Here is a 22,082-nt window from a genome sequence, read left to right on the forward strand (position 1 = left end):
TCTCCTCTCTCTTCTTTTTGGAATGTCTTAAAGCCATGTTTCTCACTTTTTTTAAAAAACAATAAAACTCTAGCTTCCTCTATCATCTGCTTTACCCCAGCAGCCAGGAGAGTTTGGGCTAGCATTCCATTCTGTGGTTCTTAAAAACAGTGGGGGATTAGAAATTTAGGCATGATGCATTGGAGGGCAGGAGTCCATTACTCCATGGAAATGGAATTCAACTCCTTATCATTCCACATAATATCAATGTCATGACAGGGAGCCATCAAGTGCTTTGTAAAACACAAAAGCACTTTGAGGAGACCTGTGCCTTTCATGTGCAATGGGACAGAGACGTGAACTACACGAATCTGTGATCAGAACACTGCCTGACAATCAGGGAGGACTGTGTACTTTTGTAAGCGTTTTCATATACTTCCTAGAACCTCAATCGACCTTATAAGACATATGAAGCAAGACTTCCTACTGCCATATGGTGGTTCAGGAAACATTTTCAGGAAGCTTTTTGCATCATATCACCCACGAAGGCAAGTCTGAGCTCCAGCCTCTTTCTAAGAGGCTAACAGTGAGTAAAATCCAACTACTTGCTACACACGGATATCAATGACCTACGAGAAGACAGAACTGTGACCACCAGAAGCCCCCGCGCACACTACGGTGCTGGAATACTAGTGCTGAATGAGGCCCATGGGAGGAATGATATACCTGTGTGTCAGACTGGACTCTTAAATGCTGATGGAGAAAAGGTGAGCAACCAGAAGAGGGAGGAGAGTGAGCTAGCCATGTTAAAGTAATAAGAAACAGATTATAGTAAAGATTTGACTGAAAAATGTCTGCATATGCCCTATAGGATTGTTCTAATTTCCTACAAGGACAAAGAGTACTTGTAACCTTTACCTATTTTGAATGCAGGACTCAGAATTGTTCATCAGGTAATCACAAAAATTGGTTTGAGTGAATTAACTCAATTGCTCCCATCTGCAGGTGGGACTCAGGGACTCAAAAACAAGAAGTCAGGGGCTTCTAGTTTCTCCCTGATCAACAGACCTGTACACATATGCATCTAAAATTGTGGCTTAAATACTCTAAACCCACTTCCTGATTTCCCAGCATAAGAGATTGAATAATGAAAGTTCACCCATGCCTAATCAAACTGATACCAAAGAACTAACCAAATACAATAGTTTGAATTTCCTTCACTGATGTATTTGGTGGGGATTAGGGCTATGGACGGAGAAGGCAATGGCAAGCCACTCCAGTACTATTGCCTAGAAAATCCCATGGATGGAGGAGCCTGGTAGGCTGCAGTCTGTGGGGTCGCTAAGGGTCGGACACGACTGAGCGACTTCACTTTCACTTTTCACTTTCCACTTTCACACATTGGAGAAGGAAATGGCAACCCACTCCAGTGTTCTTGCCTGGAGAATCCCAGGGACGGGGGAGCCTGGTGGGCTTCCGTCTATGGGGTCACACAGAGTCGGACACGACTGAAGTGACTTAGCAGCAGCAGCAGGGCTATGGAAGTTAAAACCCTTTTCCTGATTTTTGCATTTATGTGGGAACTCTTGGAGGGATATTCCTGGCCTCTCTCCTCCCTGCCTCACTGTCCTAGAGAGAAGCGGTGTTTTCTCTAATCAGATGCTTGGGGACAGGAACTGGGCATGTGTAGCTTCAGCCCCTTCTCACTCCTTCCTTCCTCTTTGTAGTACCAACTGCCTGCAGGAAGCATGAACTCTTGTGCGCTCTCAGCGTGTGCTTAGGGATGCAGAGCTTATCACTGTGAGGTGTTCCCTCTCCTCTTTCTGATGGTAGTGGTGGGGGAGGTGGGCGTGTATTTCTCCCTGTCAGTTTGAGTTCACAAGTCTTGGTCTCCGTTCTGTTGACTTACTGGATTTTGGTGAAACAAATCAAGCTTTTCTCCAGCTACCTCCTTCACCAAGTATCACTGGGTTTCTGCTGTGGTATGTGGCGATACTAAACACTTGGTTTGGGGAATATCCTTGTGCCTTACGTAGTTTCTTCAGGAACCATGGACTATCTTGTTTTCTTATTTCATGTATATGAGGCCACCGCTATAATACTTGCAAGTATTATACCATCAACTCTTCAGATTTACTAAAAAACAATTGCTTTTTAGTAAATGATTTTGTGTCTAACTCTACTACTTAGAACATTAATTCTTGAAGAAGCAACATCCACAGAAGACAGCCAGCCTATAGCTGCTGAAGGAAAACTTCAGCCCACTCAGGCATCAGTGTCCATCAGTTTGGTGGAGGCTTCTGTGATCAAAGTCCCCACAGACTTCCATGTTGCTACATCCAACGGGCAGTTCCCAGTACTCCCCCTCCAACCTCCCAGTGGCACTGGACACAGTTGTTTAGTCCTTTCTCCTTGAAATAAATTCTTTATTTGGTAGGTTTCCTTTATACCTTTCCAGGTGCTTGGCCCCATTTTCCTTTGCTGTTTCCCCACCCCTGCCATCTTGTTGATCCCTGTATTGGAGGCCCCAAGGCTTAGGTCCTAAAATTCTTCTCCTTTCTGTCCACATGTCCCTTCCAGGTGATCTCATGCGGCCTCATGGCTTTAAGTAAAATCTATATCGTGATAATTACCACCTTTCTATCTCCAGCTTGGCCCTTCTCCTTTGAACTCCAGACCTCTATGTTCAAATGCCTGCCCATCTACTTGTGCATGTTCAATGAATGCATGCATGCATGCTAAGTTGCTTCAGTCGTGTCCGACTCTGCGACCCCATAGACGGCAGCCCACCAGGCTCCTCCGTCCATGGGATTTTCCAGGCAAGAGTACTGGAATGGGTTGCCATTGCCTTCTCCATGTGTGTTCAATAGGCACCTCATATATACAAAACTCAGTATATACAAAACTAGCCCCTTGATCTTTGTTTCTAAACCTCACTGCCTCCCAGTCTTTCCCAGTCTGTTAACGGCAGCTCCACTCTAGTTGTTCAAACCAAAAACTATGGTGTCGTCCTCAGCTCTTTATCTCACACTCCAGACAAATTAGAAAATTCTGGTATCTAGATCATCAAAATATACCCAGAATCTAAACCTCCCTTTCACCACTGAGTTTAAACTGCAAATCACTGCCAGGAGTATCGCAATGGCCTCTTCATTGGCGTCACTACTCCTGCCCTTAATCTCCTGTAGCCTCTTCATAACATAGTGACCAGAGGGGGCTGACTTGCACTTGAAGTCAGATGATATCACTTCTCCCCTCAAAATTTTCTGGAGCACTCATCACACTGAGAGGAAGTGCCCAGGTGCTCTGCAGGGCCCTACATGACCTGGCCCCCATTTCCTCTCTGACCACCACCTCCTGCCTTCCCCTCTGCTCTCTGCTCTGGCCACTCTGGACGTTCGCTGCTCCTCAACCACTCCAGGCCCATGCCTGCTGCAGAGCCTCGGTCTTCGTACTCCCTGTACCCGGCACGACCTTCCTCCAAACTTCTGCCAGGCTACCTCCCTCATAGCCTTCAAGTTTTACTTAAAAGTCACCTTCTCCATGGGACCATCATTGGCCTTTCTCTAAAATCCTAAACTGCTCTTACTCCCAGTTTCCCTAATTTGTTTCTCCTTAGCAACCATCACTAAAATGTTATGAATTTTACTTGTGTTACTTTAAATATAAACTCCGTAAGAGCAAGATGTTCTTGTGTTCTGTTCACTGTTCTATCCTCAGTATCTCATATAGGGCCTGGCACATAGTAGAAGTTCAATTGTTATTTGTTGATTGACTAAATGACTGTGAAGTAATTTCTTAGAAATTTCTGAAGTGATTTTAAATGTTGCCTTAATAATTAGGGCTTTGATTCCTTTGAGGTTTTAACTCAGAAGAGTAAAAGATTTGGATTTTGGATCTTCATTCCTTGGGGCTTTATTTTGGCATTTTAATTTATAGCCTTTACTTTTTTTTTCTATGAAATTCATAATACAAAAAAAACTTATACCAAATAAAAGTCATCACCTTACTGTTGGCACTTCATTAATATCTATCTCAATAATGTCATTTAAAGTCCCTGCCAAATTTCTAATGAGCCTATTGGATGATGTGGCACGATGAGGGATGAATTTTTCAGCTTTGAGTAATTGAATTAAAGCATCGTCTCTGAACTTAGCATTAACGTTTATTGTTCATTCATTCAATAATAGTGTTGTCTATTCCTAGGGATTCTGTGCTTTTTCCTTTAAACCAGAGGTCAGTCATAAAGTGGAGAGCTGAATGGCCTTGGTGCACATTTTTTTGGTCTCACGTCATGTTTAAAATAAAACAAAAACAGATTTCTAGTTTTGTTCAAAACACTCAGAAGAGGTAGCAGCACTGGGCCCCCTTCCTCTGGGACAGTGTATGTGCTGCCTCCTTTAGAAGGGCAGACAGTCTCCCTTTTCCCACAGTCCAGCTCCAGGCACCCCATTCTGTCACCTGTCTGGCTGCTGGAGGCAATGCTGCTTATGGATCTGAACAACAGGCCCTGTTCTGAGCCTCTAGCTCAGACAAAAAGCAAGAGGTTGGAATGATTGAAAGAAAGGGGCTATGGGCCAAGGAATGTAGGCGGCTTCTGAAGACTAAAAAAAGTAAGGGAATGGATTAGTCCCTCAAGGTCTCCAAATGAAATGCTTCCCTGCTGAGACCTTGACCTCTGACTTTCAGAATGGCAAGAAAATAAACTGACATGTTTACAGTTTGCTTGCATGGAAGGCCTCTCCTGAGAGGTTAGAAGATGAAGGGCTGCAGGCTAAGGCTTCCATCTGTACTCTGTCTCAGGCAGCCTCAAATATTAATTTATAATAATATAGAGTCAAAAGATATTGCTTCCATAAAAGACTTAAACCAAAGTCTATAAATGCAATCTAAGTTTTATGTGTCTCATCTGTTCAGTAGGAGCCAAAATGCCAGGTATTGTTAGCACAACAGTGTTTACGTAATCCATCCACTTATGTATTAATCATAAAATTATTTGGGAGTGGGCTACAAAGAAGAATTTCATCAAATCATAATAAACCAGATGCAAGGAAGAATGGTATTTTATTGGGGCTTGATTTCATGCATCTTTCTGACAAGCTTCAAACCAAATTTCCCTGTATCAAATTTCTCAAATATTTACTTGTGTTTTCTGTTCCCAGGAAATAAGACACTTTGATACATTATTCTACAGTTGAAAAATTGAGGAAATTAAAAACAGAAGATACACCAGGCCCTTGGCATGGGCATAATGCTAATCCATGAAAAGCAGGGAGGACTAAATTAATGTTCTGATGTGTTCAATGTAGACTCTTACAACTCCCCTCAATCCACACACTCAAAAAAAATTTCCCTATCAAAAATGTGATTGCTACAGTGGTTTAGAGCTACAGAACAATAACTCTTTTCCCAACCAGAAATAAGTGCTAGAAATGAGTGTTTGGAGGATGGGCAAAACAAATACCTAATAAAATAAACATTTCCCCACAGTTTCTATTTTATCTTAGGGGATTCTCTTAAGTTTTGACTTGATTGTATATATAATCACCACAAGTCACTTTGTTCACATAAAGTTCATACGAAACAAACAAGAATCAAAATCACATGAAAGAATCTGCTTTTAGTTTTCTAGTCCAATAATCTAAGCTGTTATTTTGCTTGAATCATTCCAAGAGCTAGCCAAGGGCAGTGAGCTAAGCTGTCAGATGCACAGGAACTCAGAGGCCCACGCCACAGGCTGAATGTTCTTCTGGAAGAAGCCAATTCACCATAGCTGTTGCTGAGGAAGGTTTGTGAAGTGAGAGTTGCTCAGTTGTGTCCAACTCTTTGTAACCCCATGGACTATACAGTCCACGGAATTTTCCAGGCCAGAATACTGGAGTGGGTAGCCTTTCCCTTCTCAAGGGGATCTTCCCAACCCAGGGATCAAACCCAGGTATCCTGCATTGCAGGTGGATTCTTTACCAGCTGAACCACCAGGGAAGCCCAAGAATACTGGAGTGGGTAATCTATCCCTTCTCCAGGAGATCTTCCTGACCCAGGAATCCAACCGGTGTCTCCTGCATGGCAGGCAGATTCTTTACCAACTGAGCTATCAGGGAAGCCCATGAGGAAGGTTTGACTTGGTCCAAACATTGACATAGTATTGAAAATTCTGAAATGTCAAGGTATATACAAAAATGTCCTCTCTTTTTTCCATTTTTTGGAGGTGAAAGTCCTGGAGAAGTAAGATGATATCCATGGGTCTATCTCTAAAGAGAACCCACTATAAAACAGAGAAGAGAAAATAAGTAGGGAAAGAGACAAGGGGACCTTCAAAGGACAATATTCTGAGCAAAAAAAAGAAAAGAAAAATGAAGGGAAAAAAGTTGTCATACATTATCATAAGTATTAATATATCTGGCAGAAGTTGACCTGAAAATGTAATTTTGGATGAATGGTCTCCCAAGTCTGGAAAGAAACCGAAACCTTATTATAAATATCCCACTTGATATTTTAGAAGGACAGTATATGAGACTGTATGTTGTGTGTTTTGAGTGCAATTTCATTTGGGGGTTTTTCCTAAATTCATCTATGGAAGGGGTAATCAGCAGCATTCTTGGCATAGCTTGACAAAGTGTGTCTTGTCTTTTAACCGTATCTGTTCTTTTGGATGTCTAGACCATACCTGGTCTTCTCAGAGTCTCTCAGTTCCTGTCCTCTTTTGGAAAGGATGGAAACCATATCAGCACTCCCTTTCAGACAGCACAATTCTAAAACAGAAAAATCTGGAAAGACACAAAATAACATGGAAATTTTTCCTAATTGGCCCTTGGGCAGCTGACTTGGCTCCTAACATACCCCTGACCCCCAGCCCCATCCTCAATTAAGATTCTGTGGTACAAGGATCCTCAGCTTCTACTGGAGTCCAGTCTGATGCATGCTGTACCCCAGTACTATGCCTCCGGCCATCAGGGCTATGACCATCTGCAGACACTTACTTCAGCTATGTGCCAGGGAAGATGTTCCCAAACAGAGATATTTTGATTCTCTGGAATTAAAAAAAAAAAAATTTACTCTAAATCTATCTAACCCTTCCAGATGTGTGGGTTTGAATCAATCAGATCTGTATTGTGATACAGGCTAAGGTCCTCTCCTTTCTTTCTGAAGTATGAAAGGATGCTAGGGAAAATCTAGACTCTTTGCTAACCCCTTCTATCTGACAATATTAAATCTATCTCTTATGCCAAGGTCGTATGTCAAGGAGAAACTAAACTGTACAGAGCATGATTTCATTATCAGGAAGTTTCTTGGACAATATGATCCCTCTGGCCCTTCAAGCTGGCCCTCTGGTGTATCTAATCGGTTCTCACACCATGAATGAAAGTCTAAAAGTTAAAAGGGATGAAAGATGTCAGGACCTCTACAAAGTCTCTCATCTTTCATTTTACACTCTGCCTCTTTGAAGTATTGAATCTGAAGCTCCAGTCCTTTGGCCACCTGATGCGAAAAGTTGACCCATTGAAAAAGACCCTGATGAAGGCAAAGGAGAAGAGGGAAACAGAGAATGAGACGGTTGGATGGTATCACCAACTCAATGAACATGAATCTGAGCAAACTCCAGGAGATAGTGAAGGACAGGGAAGCCTGGAAAGCTGCAGTCCATGGGGTTGCAAAGAGTTGGACATGACTTAGCAACTATACAACAACTACTCTTTGAGCAGCCGCTTTTCCCTCCAGAGTTTTCCCTCACTACCCCCTTGTTTCCCTGCTACTTTGTCTTACTCCAGTTAATTGCTTTCTCTCCAGCCCTTTCTTTTGCCATTGACTTCTATTTTTTAAACCAAAAAAATACCTGTTTTTCCCTCCTTCCACCTCCTTTTGGGCTTTTCCCTTAAAGGAAAGGCTTAGTCACTCCTATATTCCATTCCAAACCAAAATAAAATGAGGAGTCTCCAGTGTCCTAGAATGGGATCCCCGATATTCTCACTGATTGGAAAAGCTTTTTAAATCCTCCCAAGTTCTAAGATCTTGGGAAGAAGGTCACAGATGGCACTAAGATCTCTAGGGCTCTTCCCTTCACTTCATGGAGGGGTTTCCCAAAGTGTAGAGAGCATTTGGGATAGTGCCTAGTTATGGTGGATTTGTATTATGTAATTATGAAATGTACATTAGAAAAAATATAGATGGTATATCAAGTCTGCAATTTCACAGCTATTACTGTGAATGCAAGTTAAAATGTAAGCAATCGTAAGTTAAAATATAAAGTGGTTAAAAAAATATTAAGTAAAAAATAGTAGTGTATATGGATATAATAAAAATCATGAAGATAGAACATGAATGATTAAAGCATGAGAAGCACCCTTTGATGAAAATGACTTGTAACCAGAGAGAATGGGGCATGAGGTCAGCTTCTGGATACGCTTCCTTCTTCCTTGCAAAGCCCTGAGCTTGGGGCAGAGAGTGGGAACACAGCTGTTACCCAGGCAAGGATTCACAATTTCACACTAGGGACCAAACTATGCAAAATTTTTTCTGAATGGATAAATCAAATTCATATCCTTCTGTAACCAAAGATAACATTGCCATTGAATTTACAATTAGAAGCATTCTGGCTCAACTCTTTCCGTTTAGAGGCTTAAAAGCCAAAAAATCACATGACTTGGCCCATATCTCCCCAGTGAAGAGCAGCAGAATTAGAACTCAAACCCCAAAGTTTACTCATTCTAAATCTTTCTACTACATTACTTCTGCTAGAGGAGTCTTTTCAATGCCCCAGAAGGCTTATCTATTCCTAATTATATCTAGCTATAGTTAACAGAGGGCTTCCCTGGTGGCTCTGGTAAAGAATCTGTCTTCAATGCAGAAGACACGGATTCGATCCCTGGGTTGGGAAGATCCCCTGGAGAAGGAAAGGGAAACCCATTCCAGTATTCTTGTGTGGGAAGTCCCATGGACAGAGCCTGGCAGGCTACAGTTCATGGTGTCGTAAAGAGTCGGACACAACTTAATGACTAACACAACAACAACAATATTTAAGAGAGTAGAAGGAGATAAAATCAGAGGGATAACATGAATATTGGAAGGGAGACACTGTCAGGACTTCAGGGCAGTGTGAGGACTTTGTGGGGTTCAGCCCGAAGGGGAAGCTGATAGCTGCATCTCATCTAGACCATACAGCCAGAGTAAGTGATGTAAGCACTCAGAGAACAGTCCCTGCAACAATCTAATATTATTGCTATGGGACACTCCTCTTAGAGCCTTCTTTTTTCAACTTTTTATTTTTGAATAATTTTAGACATACAAAAAAGCTGCAAAGGTAGTACAGAGAATTTCCCAGCTTCTCCTATTTCCAACACCTTTTATCGCCATGGCATATTTATCAAAACTAAGAAAGCAACACCGGCACAATACTATTAAGTAAGTTACAGGCTTTGTTTGGATTTCCCCCGTTTTCCCATGATTTTGCTGTTGCTATTCCAGGATGTCACCGAGGATACCACAGAGCATCTGTCACCATGGCTCCTTAGTCTCCTCCCATCTGTGACAGTTTCTGGACTCATCCTTGTTTTTCACGACTTTAACACTTTAGAAGAGGTCAGGTGTTACGTACTTTCTGTCAGTTTGAGTTTGTCTGGTATTTTCTCATGATTAGGTTTAGGGAACTGGAGGAAGGACACCACCAAGGTAAAGTGCCCTTTATTTCAAGGATTAGATGCTATTGCTTATCAACAGTGACATTCATCTGGACCCCGTGCATAAGTAATATCTGTGAAGTTTACCACTGGAAAATTCTTTCATATGCTACATCTTAGAAATATGTCACTAAGTCCAGTGTAAACCCAAAGAAAATTAAGCTCCACCTCCTGGATGGAGAACTGTCAAACAATCTGTGACATTAGATGAAAACTACCACAGTAATCAGTAAACCTTTTGGGAGAAAGACTCTGAGGCTATGCAAACATCCTTTTTCTCCTAAAGATTTGCCCATTAATCTTAGGATTCATCAGTGGATCTTGTCTGCAGCAACTTGTCTGCATGGGTGTTCTAAGGATAAATCTTTTTTTTTTGCCCTCATATCTTCTACATGTGTAGTTTGAATTCTTCTGTAAGAAAGATTGGCTTCTATTTATTTATTTTATCATTTCTTTATACCCATATAGACACGTGGGCATATTTCATTCTTTTGGCCATAACCTATACTAATACTGTCATTATCTTTCTTTCTTTCTTTTCTTTTTTCATCCATGTCATGCAGCTTGCAGGATCTTAGTTCCTAACCAGGGATCGAACTGTGCTCCCTGCAGTGGAACCTCAGAATCCTAACCACTGGACAATCAGGGAATTTCTACTTTTCTTCTTTTTCTTAAATTAATCCAGCTTTTGCTACAGGGAGGTTTCAGGTTGACTCCTGTATCCTTTGACATGCTCTATCCTTAAAAATTAAAAGATGCTTACTCCTTGGAAGGAAAGTTATGACCAACCTAGATAGCATATTAAAAAGCAGAGACATTACTTTGCCAACAAAGTTCTGTCTAGTCAAGGCTATGGTTTTTCCTGTGGTCATATTTGGATGTGAGAGTTGGACTGTGAAGAAAGCTGAGCACCGAAGAATTGATGCTTTTGACCTGTGGTGCTGGAGAAGACTCTTGAGAGTCCCTTGTACTCCAAGGAGATCCAACCAGTCCATTCTAAAGGAGATCAACCCTGGGTGTTCATTGGAAGGAGTGATGCTAAAGCGGAAACTCCGATACTTTGACCACCTCATGCGAAGAGGTGACTCATTGGAAAAGACTCTGATGCTGGGAGGGATTGGGGGTGGGAGGAGAAGGGGACGACAGAGGATGAGATGGCTGGATCGCATCACCGACTGGATGGACATGAGTTTGAGTGAACTCCGGGAGTTGGTGATGGATAGGGAGGCCTGGCGTCCCCATGTGATTCATGGGGTCGCAAAGAGTTGGACATGACTGAGAGACTGAACTGAACTTATCCTTAAAAATAAAAAAAAAAAGCACTTTTAAACATTCTAGCACTACAGGGTACCCCGAATTCATCTTGTATTTTTCCCTGCCTCAGCTCTAAAATCAGCCATTCCTCCAAAGAGCCTTGGTGTCTGATTGGAGAATGGTATTTAGAAACCAAGATGTGGGAGCTGGGTGTGTTCCTTGTTACTGGGCATCATTGCTTCTAGACTCGTTCAGTAGATAGAGCTAGAAAATATGTGTATGTACATGAACCCATCAATACACACATAACAATATTAATTTCTGTATCTATTTATCTGCATGTGTATATAAATATGTATATGAGTATATGTATATGTGTGATATACATACATACACATCTGCATATAGGAACATATCTGTGTAGATATACATACATATATATCTATCTATTTATATATCAGTATAAATACAAGATTTACTGATACCCTCAGATTTGACTCAGTGACTTTGAATCAACTCGCCTAATGCTGACACCCAGGGTCACCTTAAAGCCCCTACCTTGGGTCTAAAACCCTAGTGAGAATAAATAAAATCCTTGTCAGCACTGTGTCTTCTCAAAAAGATATGTTGAAGTCTTAATCCTCAGTATCTCAGAGTGACCTGATTTGACAATAGGGTAGCTGGAGATTTAATTAGTTAAGATGAAGTCAGATCGGAGCAGGATGGATTCTTAATCCAACACGATGGGAGTCCCTCTAAGAGAAGACAGAGACCCCAAAAGGAAGATTGCCACACGAAGACAGAGCTAGAGATTCAAGTTATGCTGCCACGAACCAACACCTGGTGCCTGGGCTCCCAGAAGTTGGAAGAAACAGGGCAGGCTTCTTCTCTAGATCCTCTGGGGGGAATATGGCCCTGACAACACCTTGATTGCAAACCTCTAGCCTCCAGAACAGTGACAGAATAATTCTCTGTTGTTTTAAGCTGCCAGTTTGTGATACTTTGTTATGGAAGCTCTAGGAAACTAATACAGCACCTATCAAGTTGTACTGTTTTTACCCTGGATATACTGATAATACACAAATTACCCACTTTCCTCCAAAAGGTGCCTCAGTTACATCACATTTAAGACTGCCTGGATCCCTCCTAGACCTCTGTCATTGGTGGCAAAGTCAGTATCTTACTTGTTGTATCCCTACCACCTGGTGCAGTGCCAGGAACAGAGTAGATGTTCACTAAAGATTTGTTGACTTGAACACCTACAGGCCTTCTCTGTCAACCCATTAGACTAGACTAGCCAGGAGATCTCCTTTCTAAGACATTTTGTTGTTGGCCTCAAGCTCTGCTGGGTGAAATTAATCTGTCCTTCCTTCTTTCCTTCCTTCCTTCCCTCCTCCCTCCAACAAATATTCACTGGACACATACATGTGCATGGCATAGTTCTAAATACTAGAGAAATAACACCAAACAAAACATTAGAGAAATAGCAGTGAGCAAAAGAGACAAAAATCCTTGCCATCTTGAAGACTTCTATTCTAATGGGGAAGAAAAATGTGGAATCTGAAACTGCAAATCACGTATGTCTAAATGACATAAGGAGCAGCACAGGCTAATAGAATGCACTTTGGGAATGGTTTCCTGGGGTTTTTTGGCCAGCTGTGGTCTGGGGGCCTCCTTTCCAATAACCAAAGGCCACAGCTGAACAGCTGTACTTTTCTCATCCAGTTTTTAAAATTCCTCTTCTTCCCTAAGAGGAGGAGTGAGGTGGGGGTGAGGTGGGCACGGTGGGTAAGAGGGAAAACCAAACTGGCCAGAAGGAGAGTGGAAAAGACAGAATGGGAATAATGATTCTCCTATAATGCATTTTAAAGCCAACCCTTCCTGAGCTGTGCCAGGCTAAGCACCTTACCTGTTATTGATATTTTTACTATTATTAAATCATTATGTTGAGAACATAACTGCATGACAGTAATGGCGAGCCACTACTGAGAGTTTGCTGTGTGCCAGGAAGTGGTCCAGACACTAACCAATTTGCTCCCACTTACTCCTCACCACAATTCTGAGACAAGTACCATTATTTTTCACTTCACAGATGAAGAGTTGGATGCTTAGAGAAGTAAAGTCATTTGCTCCAAATCCCACAGCTAGCAAATGGCAGAGTCCAGACACAGATGTCAGGATGCTGGACTCCGAAGTCCTGGCTCTTTCCCTGTTCTCAGGGAACACTCTCCCTTCTACTTGCCCAACAGGACGTATTAACTGACTAGAGCCGCCCAGACCGTACAATCTTCAGACAGGATTTCCATCCACAAAAATGTTTTTCTCAACAATGGATGCTCTTGCTGACCCCGTCCCCTTTCATCGCTTCATTGTGTATACTTTTTATAGCCCCGTGGTCCCAGTGCTCTGTCTCCCCTGTTCACTGGAGTAACAGATATCAGCTGTGATACTTGTTGAATTTCCAATGGTCATGGTCTCTCTATCTTTCCCAGCACCTCTCAGCCTTTTAATTCTCTCGTCATTATTTAAGCCAGCATGGAGCAATTTTCAAGACATCCAATTAGCCAAGTGCACAGAAGGAACTGGGTCCATAATTAATTAGTGATTCTAGGACATAACATAACAAAAGCAAAGCCATGCATGTGGAAAGCCCTGCAAACTGAAACAAGAGGAAAAATTACACATTTCAGGACCCTTCCCCAAGAGGGACAAAGAACTGAACAATATGCTCACTCGAATTCCAAACTTCTCCATCTATCTTGGGACCAAACAGTCATTAATCAATGGATGACAATCCAAGTGGAACATCTACGCGCTGTGGGATGAACAGCTGCCTCTGATCCAGGGGTGAACTGACTATTTCCACGCTGTCTTCATGTAGGAACATTAGCTCCTCTTTCCTCCCACAACTGTTCAAGCCACTTTAGAGAGTCTTTCCTTTAAGATGATCTCAATCCTTAGAATTTCTTGCTCATCATCAGAGCAGAAGTTAAGTCAGAACACCGTAATTTAAGATACCAAGCTAGGATGACTTTGGGGGCAGAGAAAGAAGATAGAAGAATGCCAGGATTCTCAGATGTACAGCTACTCTTAATCTGAAGATGAAAGGAGGCCTTGGGTAAATGACAGGGGAGTGCTGGCACTGTTATTAGTGAAAGCATTACATTTTTATTAGGAGGAAACATGGATTATGTTCCCTTTTAGTCATGGATTCTGTCAGTGCCTGGAAGATCAAGGCCAACAAAACAATAAGTCAGAAGACTATTTTAGCAAGTTCCTGCATCTTATGGGAGTGATATCACTTACCGTCACATACTTGACAGGAGTGAAAATTAGAAGCCTTATACAGAACATTAACCTGGAGTAGGAAATGGCAACTTACTCTAGTAGTCTTGCCTGGAAAATCCCATGGACAAAGGAGCCTGGAATCCATGGGGTCACAAAAGAGTTGGACACGACTGAGAGACTGAGCACTCAGAACATCAGAGTTGTAGGAATCTTTTGTTACTTTTTCTGACCTGCAGCCTAATTTCTTTTTGGTTCTATTGGTTTAACGCCAGCTTTCAGGGTTGAAAGCTGTACTTCACTTAAGTACTCTGTACATAAGCTGCTGCTGCTGCTGCTAAGTCACTTCAGTCGCGTCCAACTCTGTGTGACCCCATAGACAGAAGCCCACCAGGGTCCCCCGTCCCTGGGATTCTCCAGGCAAGAACACTGGAGTGGGTTTCCATTTCCTTCTCCAATGTGTGAAGTGAAAAGTGAAAGTGAAGTCACAGTCGTGTCCGACCCTTAGCGACCCCAGGGACTGCAGCCCACCAGGCTCCTCCATCCATGGGATTTTCTAGGCAAGAGTACTGGAGTGGCTTGCCATTGCCTTCTCCGCTGTACATAAGCAAATCTACCTAAATCAAGCCCCACCAAGCCACAGTCTAATAACTTTGCTGATACCAGGACAAAGGATACAAGCAGTGTTAGTTGGAAAGGAAAATAAGAATACCTGCCAGGACATTGATAAGACATACCAGTTGCTTTTGCTGCTCCTGCTCAAAAGAGTAAATACTACGATGCCTGTTGCTAAGCAATGTCTCAGGTTCAGTCCTCAGTTAGTAACATGGGATGCCTTACTTCTGTGAATAATTAGCCTCAGCAGCCATGGCTTCCAACACAAAAGAGAAGTGATTACTACAAATATTCATCCCTCTGATTCAAAGATAACACTGCTTTTAGGGATCCTATGTGAGAATGACAGACTCTGTAGGACAGTCCCTGACTTTGTATTGATGACAATTCTTTGGTTTTCAGATGCTAGAAAGTTGCTCAGAGTAAGCAGATAACTAAGGGCTTTGCACCCCTTTCCCCCAGTTACCCAGCATTCCTTGGTCACCCAGGATTCCTTGGTTACCCAGAATTCCAAGTTACCCATCATTAATAGTCATCTAGCATTTCCCAGAGATAGTCAGCAAGAAAATAAATTCTTCAGCAGGATTCTACCAATGCAATCTCTACTTATAGAAGCAATGCAGCGCAAGATACCACTCTATGAAAGTCAGAGCACAGAATCTGGAGCCAGACTCCCTGAGGTGAATCTCAACTACACAATTTCTCATGGAAGTGATTTTGGCAAATTAATATCTTCATGCCATTGTTTTCTTCCCTGTTATTGCAATGATTAGATAAGTTGATGTGTGTAAAGTGCTTAGAACAGCACCTCCTTTTGGCACCTTCTGGGTCTAGGGCAGAACTATAAAAGTGTTTGTGAGTCTTCAAAACAATATCACAGTTTGTAAAGGAGGGAAAAGCTGACTCCAGAATGCACCCTTAGGATCTGTATTCACTGCTTTTGTATTTCAAAAAGTTAGAAACTGCCAAAATCTGAATTCCTATAACATCAAATTGTTACTAATTATGGCTCTGGTCATATGCCACATGTTTCCCAGAAATAATATACATTCCAAGGAAAACTCAGTGGCTAATAAGGGTGGGGAAAACATATAGTAAGTGTTCTTGTTTTTCTTGACTGTCAGTTTTAATACAATGAAATAGTCAATGAAAAATATGAACATTCAATTACAGCTACTTACCACTTCAGAAAGATACTCTTGAACTACTAAAAGCTAGAAATCTATGTGCAAAAACAACATTGTCAAGTATACTATATCTCTTAAATTTTAAATTTTGAAAATATGACTCATATGCCAGGTGTTTTCCCCAGTAGAAAATTACAGTGGTAGATGTTAAACTAACTCCATGTGATTCTCATTTTCAAAACTAAAATTTTGGACTATTTAGTATCCCCTTGAGGGGCCATTTTGATTTCAAACATACTTTTCTTTTTGTGGGTTTTTTTCCTACAAGAAATACATTTCTCTTAGTTTTTCAACACTGTTATTTAACAGGCGAAGTGTTTCAGATTTCATCTCCATTTATTTCACTTAAATTAAGTTGAATACAGTGAGTTTTTCCAACTATTTAGGGAAAGAAAATGAAATCATTAAGTGAGCTCCATTCTTAAATGTTATACCAGCACTAGCAGGTTGGGTGTTCCATTTCAGTTTTATACTAAAGAGAATGTATGTTTAAAAGAAAACAGTCTGATATTCTCAATCATTTCTACTTTCAGTCTGATATTTCTTATTGATACAGGTTAGACATGATCTTCCTGTAAATGTTAAAAAGTGATCAAGATCTGATTCAAGCTACTTTGGTACTTTTATCTGTAATATGATACTTCTATGTGGGATAAGTATGCTTACCATGTGATGGCGATGCCAGGTGCTAGGATAACAATGATGAAGAAAGCAGACATGGGCCCTGTCTTGCAGAGCTTATCATCTAGGGCAGAGCTATTCAAAGTGTAGTCTCTGAACCAGCACCACCTCATGAACTATTTCTCATCAGACAGCAACAAAACCAGTACAGAGACTGCGAGTAATTGTTTAGACACATTTACAGCATTGACACAGCTGCACCACTCAAATGTGTGATCAGGTGGACTCGGCTCATTGAATGGGGTCTAGACAGTTCGACATGTGAATTTTACATGACACCATCCCAGTACTGGTCATAGACAGGAGGATACATATTGGCCTGTAATAAACAAGAAATTTTGAAAAAATCTAGTTCTTCCCATAGATAGTTTGAAAAGCACTAGTGTAGTGCTTTCCAAATATTATAGGACACAGAGAGAGATTAATTCCAACTGAGAAAATATGGGGAAACTTCATGCAAAAAATTCTGAAACATGGATTGGAATCTGTGGGGTAGACATCATAACATGAGAAAAGCTATAGAGGCAGAAAAATGCAAGCATGCCCTGGGCAACTGAGTTCATTGCCACTGAAGTGTGATATGGAGAAGAGCAAATGGAGGTAAAGGAGACAAATCTGAAAAGATGGATTGTCCCCCAGTTAGGAAAGGTTTAAGTGCCATGGAAAAGAGTTAGAACTTTATTTTTGACAGTTGGAAGCTCTTAAATATTCCTGAACATAATAGCAACATGAAAGAAAGTTCTATTTAACAAAACAACATGGGTCTCAGTTGAGCTCTGTGAAACACTTTGAGTCAAGAGGCCTTTAGGCAAAGTAAATAATAACATTAAAAAGGAATTCAAAATAAAATTCTCTTAATGGTGTCATATATTAGTCATGCGTCTAAGTGAATTTATGCAATCTGTGCCTCCCCAGGCACCATAGCATAGTAAAATGCACTTTAGAAGATTCAATCATATATGATTAAAGTGATCTGGAAATACCATTTCTTAGCTGAACAATGACAGAACACACATTTTTCCCATTTTCAGAAACTGTGAGTAAACCACAGACGTTAAGGGAACATTAAACCAATATGCTATTGTAATAACTTACACTAAAATGTCAAGAACCATCACCAAAGGATACAAGGGTGGCACTTTTTTCTCTCTGCTGTTTTCAGCTTCCTATAAAACCAGAAAGGAACTTGTTGAATGTGCCTCATGTAAGTTTCTATGTATCACCAGTTCAGTTCAGTTCAGTCGCTCAGTCATGTCCGACTCTTTCCAACCCCATGGTCTGCAGCATGCCAGGCCTCCCTGTCCATCACCAACTCCTGGAGTTTACTCAAACTCATGTCCATTGAGTCAGTGATGCCATCCAACCATCTCATCCTCTGTCATCCTCTTCTCCTCCTGCGCTCAATCTTTCCCAGCATCAGGGTCTTTTCCAATGAGTCAGTTCTTCACATGAGGTGGCCAAAGTATTGGAGTTTCAGCTTCAACATCAGTCCTTCCAATGAATATTCAGGACTGATTTCCTTTAGGATGGACTGGTTGGATCTCCTTGCAGTCCAAGGAACCGTCAAGAGTCTTCTCCAACACCACAGTTCAAAAGCATCAATTCTTCTGGGCTCAGCTTTCTTTATAGTCCAACTCTCACATCCATACATGACCATGGGAAAAACTATAGCTTTGACTAGACAGACCTTTGCTAGCAAAGTAATGTCTCTACTATTTAATATGCTGTCTAGGTTGGTCATAACTTTTCTTCCAAGGGGCAAGTGTCTTTTCATTTCTTGGCTGCAATCACCATCTGCAGTGATTTTGGAGCACAGAAAAATAAAGTCTCACTGTTTCCACTGTTTCCCCATCTATTTGCCATGAAGTGATGGGACCAGATGCCATGATCTTAGTTTTCCGAATGTTGAGTTTTAAGCCAACTTTTTCACTCTCCTCTTTCACTTTCATCAAGAAGCTCTTTAGTTTTTCTTCACTTTCTGCCATAAGGGTGGTGTCATCTGCATATCTGAGCTTATTTCTCCAGGCAATCTTGATTCCAGCTTGTGCTTCATCCTGCCCAGTGTTTCTCAGATGTAGTCTGCATATAAGTTAAATAAGCAGGGTGACAATATACAGCCTTGATGTACTCCTTTCCTGATTTGGAACCAGTCTGTTTGTTCCATGTCCAGTTGTTTCATGTCCAGTAGTAACGGTTGCTTCTTTACCTGCATACAGATTTTTCAGGAGGCAGGTCATGACGAACAACGCTAGTGGAGGTGATGGAATTCCAGTTGAGCTATTTCAAATCCTAAAAGATGATGCTGTGAAAGTGCTGCACTCAATATGCCAGCAAATGTGGAAAACTCAGCAGTCACCACAGAACTGGAAAAGGTCAGTTTTCACTCCAATCCCAAAGAAAGGCAATGCCAAAGAATGTTCAAACTACCACACAACTGTACTCTTCTCACACTCTAGGGCTTAAGATGCCCATAAATGTCTCTAAAAAAATAGTTGAGTGACTAAGCAAGTTTTAATTTTTGAGGACAAAATTTTGTAAGGCTTTTAATGATTGAAACAAGGCTCTCAAAGTGTAAACCACTCCCTCCCTCCCTCAAAACACATCACCATGTCAGGATTGCACACATTCGGCTGAATAAAAATCTAATTCTAGTTTCATAATATAAATTTTAATTGTGATACAAGAACGACAGAATTAGAAAGCAACCATGCTGTTAAACTGAAAGCTATGCATTGGATGTGTTTGCAATACAACACAAAGCTAAACCAGCACTGCGAGCCCCTGATGATGATGTACTGAAAAAGTGGTTCTCAATGAGAGTGATTTTGCTCCCCCAAGAAGACATTTGGCAATGTCTAGAGGTGGTTGCCGGAGAAGGCAATGGCACCCCACTCCCATACTCTTGCCTGGAAAACCCCATGGACGGAGGAGCCTGGTGGGCTGCCGTCTAAGCGGTCGCACAGAGTCGGACACGACTGAGCAACTTCACTTTCACTTTTCCCTTTCATGCATTGGAGAAGGAAATGGCAACCCACTCCAGTGTTCTTGCCTGGAGAATCCCAGGGACGGGGGAGCCTGGTGGGCTGCCGTCTATGGGGTCGCACAGAGTCGGACAAGACTGAGGCGACTTAGCAGCAGCAGCAGAGGTGGTTGTCATACTTGGGAGATATTACTGGCACCATGAGGCCACTAAACATCCTACCGTGTATAGGACAGCCCTTCACAAAAGAATTATCTAGTCCAAAATGCTAACAGTGTTGCAGCTAAGAAATCCTGTACTAAAGGATCACACTGACAACATTTCTATTATTCTTCTTGTCTTATATAGAAATAATCACTTTGATTCAAGTAATCTGGAAATCAGAAAGCAGGAAATTCCTGAAAATTAAAACAGATATGCATTATGCCTCCCTTTGATCCATGAACTACTCTCTGATTTTGGCAAGCAAGACCTGAAGGTGACCCCACAGGTGGTCTGGTTTAATAATTCCATCAATGGTAATAATTTACATACAGATATGCAAATAGTACCCCATGGAAATCTTCAAGCAGAAAAGACAGGCATGACTATAAATGCAAACAAGGTTCCAGGTAAGTATTATTTTCTGAATGTAAGCATTTTCTGATGATTGTAATACACACTATCAGTTAAATAACAGCTTTGAGGAATGTGGCAAAGAACCATCTCTCCTTAAATGTGTATGTTGATTTTACAATGGGAACCTTTTATTGAGATAATGTGTGCAAAATCTACAAAGTATTTTGAGTGTATAATAAGATATATGTAGCTCTCTTTCTGGAAAAAGAAATAGACTCTGGAGTGCTCTCCCTCTTAAATCCTTTCCCATTGGTGTCAACGCAGTTATTTAAATCTTTTCATTGTTCCCCTCCTCCTGCCCCCACCACTCCAGGAAGAGACGGTCAGGTGCCGGTGGGCAGTGCTATCACTAGCTTCTCAGAAACAAGAACAAATACAAATACAAATCTCTCAGCTTCCTTCTCTTATTTTTTTAAGACAGAGGAGTCTTTAATATTTACTTATTTATTTTTGGCTGTGCAGGGTCTTCACTGCTGTGTGGGCTCTAGTTGCGTTGCTTGGGCTTCTCACTGCAGTGGTTTCTCTTGTCGCAGAGCACAGGCTCTAGGCATTCCGGCTTCAATAGCTGTGGCTCCTGGAATCTAGAGCTCAGACTCAATAGCCATGATGCACAGACTTAGTCATTCCACAGTGTGTGAGATCTTCCTAAAGACCGGAGATTGAATCCATGTCTCCTACAATGGCAGACTGATTCTTTACTACTGAGTCACCAGGGAAGCCCTCCTTCTCTTATTTGATTCTCTTGGAATTTCTCCGAAGTCTTTGACTGAGAATTGAGTACTGTGAAGAACACCTGTGCTGAGCGTGGTCCTAGTTCTGCTAGAGGACATAAGTTTATTTAACTAAACAGGGGAATAACCATACACAGATACAATTCAATATATATTTGAAATAATTTTTAAAATTCCATCTAAAGACCACTTACACCATTTATTCATAGACAAAACATATTACTATAAAACCTATATATTCGCTTCCTGGCATATTGTCTGCTTGTTCAACTAGAATTTAAGATCCGTGTGAACAGGGAATTTTGTTTTGTATTTACTGGCTGAATGAGTGAATGAAAAAGTGAATACCTCCTCCCAAATATCAGAGTCATTGTACAGTTGCAAACTCTTTTTATTTTCACTCTAACAACATAAGACAACAGGACTAATCTGTGGTATGTTCATTTGTCCGTGCACGCATTCATGCATTCATTCCTTCTCTACCAAGTCTTTCACGATCTGCCCCTGCCACCACTCTGCTTTCCCTCACACCTTGCTCCCTCTGTTCTCTAGCAACATCTGGCCTTGGTTCAGTTCCCAGTAAGCTCCAAGCTCCCTCCTACCTTGGCCTAGAACACTCTCCTCCCCACTGTCAACCTCTTCAGATTTCTTCAGGGAAGCCTTCCCTATCACCATTTCAACTAGATGTAGTGCCTCTATTTTATAGTCGTGGTTTCCCATCTTTCTTTGTGCTCTTTCCCCCATCACAGTATTGATCACATTTGTAAAGAATATTTCTGTAATTATTTGATTAACATCCCTACACCACTCAACTGGAGACAGAAACCGTCCCTGCCTTGTTCTACATTCGAATCCTCATCATTTAACACAATGCCTGTTATTAATATACAGCAAGCACTCAATATTTACTGAATGGGTAAATGAATTAGGTTTCTAGGAACATGATCTGGTATTACTTATATGAGTCATGTTATACTATATCATTCTCCACTAGGGCTCAAGTTAGTAGGTGCTTTATCTGTGCATACGTGTGTGCTAAGCTGCTTCCGTCGTATTCAACTCTTTGTGATCCTATGGA

At 41.4% G+C, this 22,082-nt stretch overlaps 1 protein-coding gene across 5 annotated transcripts in view; it reads right to left on the minus strand.

Annotated features, from left to right (window-relative positions):
- The window catches only part of NCALD (neurocalcin delta), a 481,050-nt gene that overhangs the window by 158,976 nt on the left and 299,992 nt on the right, over positions 1–22,082 (minus strand). For 2 of the 5 annotated variants that reach the window (XM_088844702.1, XM_088844703.1), the window contains one exon: positions 6,647–6,746. The exons of the other annotated variants lie outside the window; for them this stretch is intronic. The gene's annotated coding sequence lies outside the window, so the exon portion shown is untranslated. The remainder of the gene's footprint in view (positions 1–6,646; positions 6,747–22,082) is intronic. 5 annotated transcript variants of the gene reach the window in all.

The sequence above is a fragment of the Moschus berezovskii genome, chromosome 16 (genome assembly GCF_049115385.1).
Source record: "Moschus berezovskii isolate FMDL1 chromosome 16, NW_MosBer_1.0, whole genome shotgun sequence".
Classification (NCBI taxonomy): Eukaryota; Metazoa; Chordata; class Mammalia; order Artiodactyla; family Moschidae; genus Moschus; species Moschus berezovskii.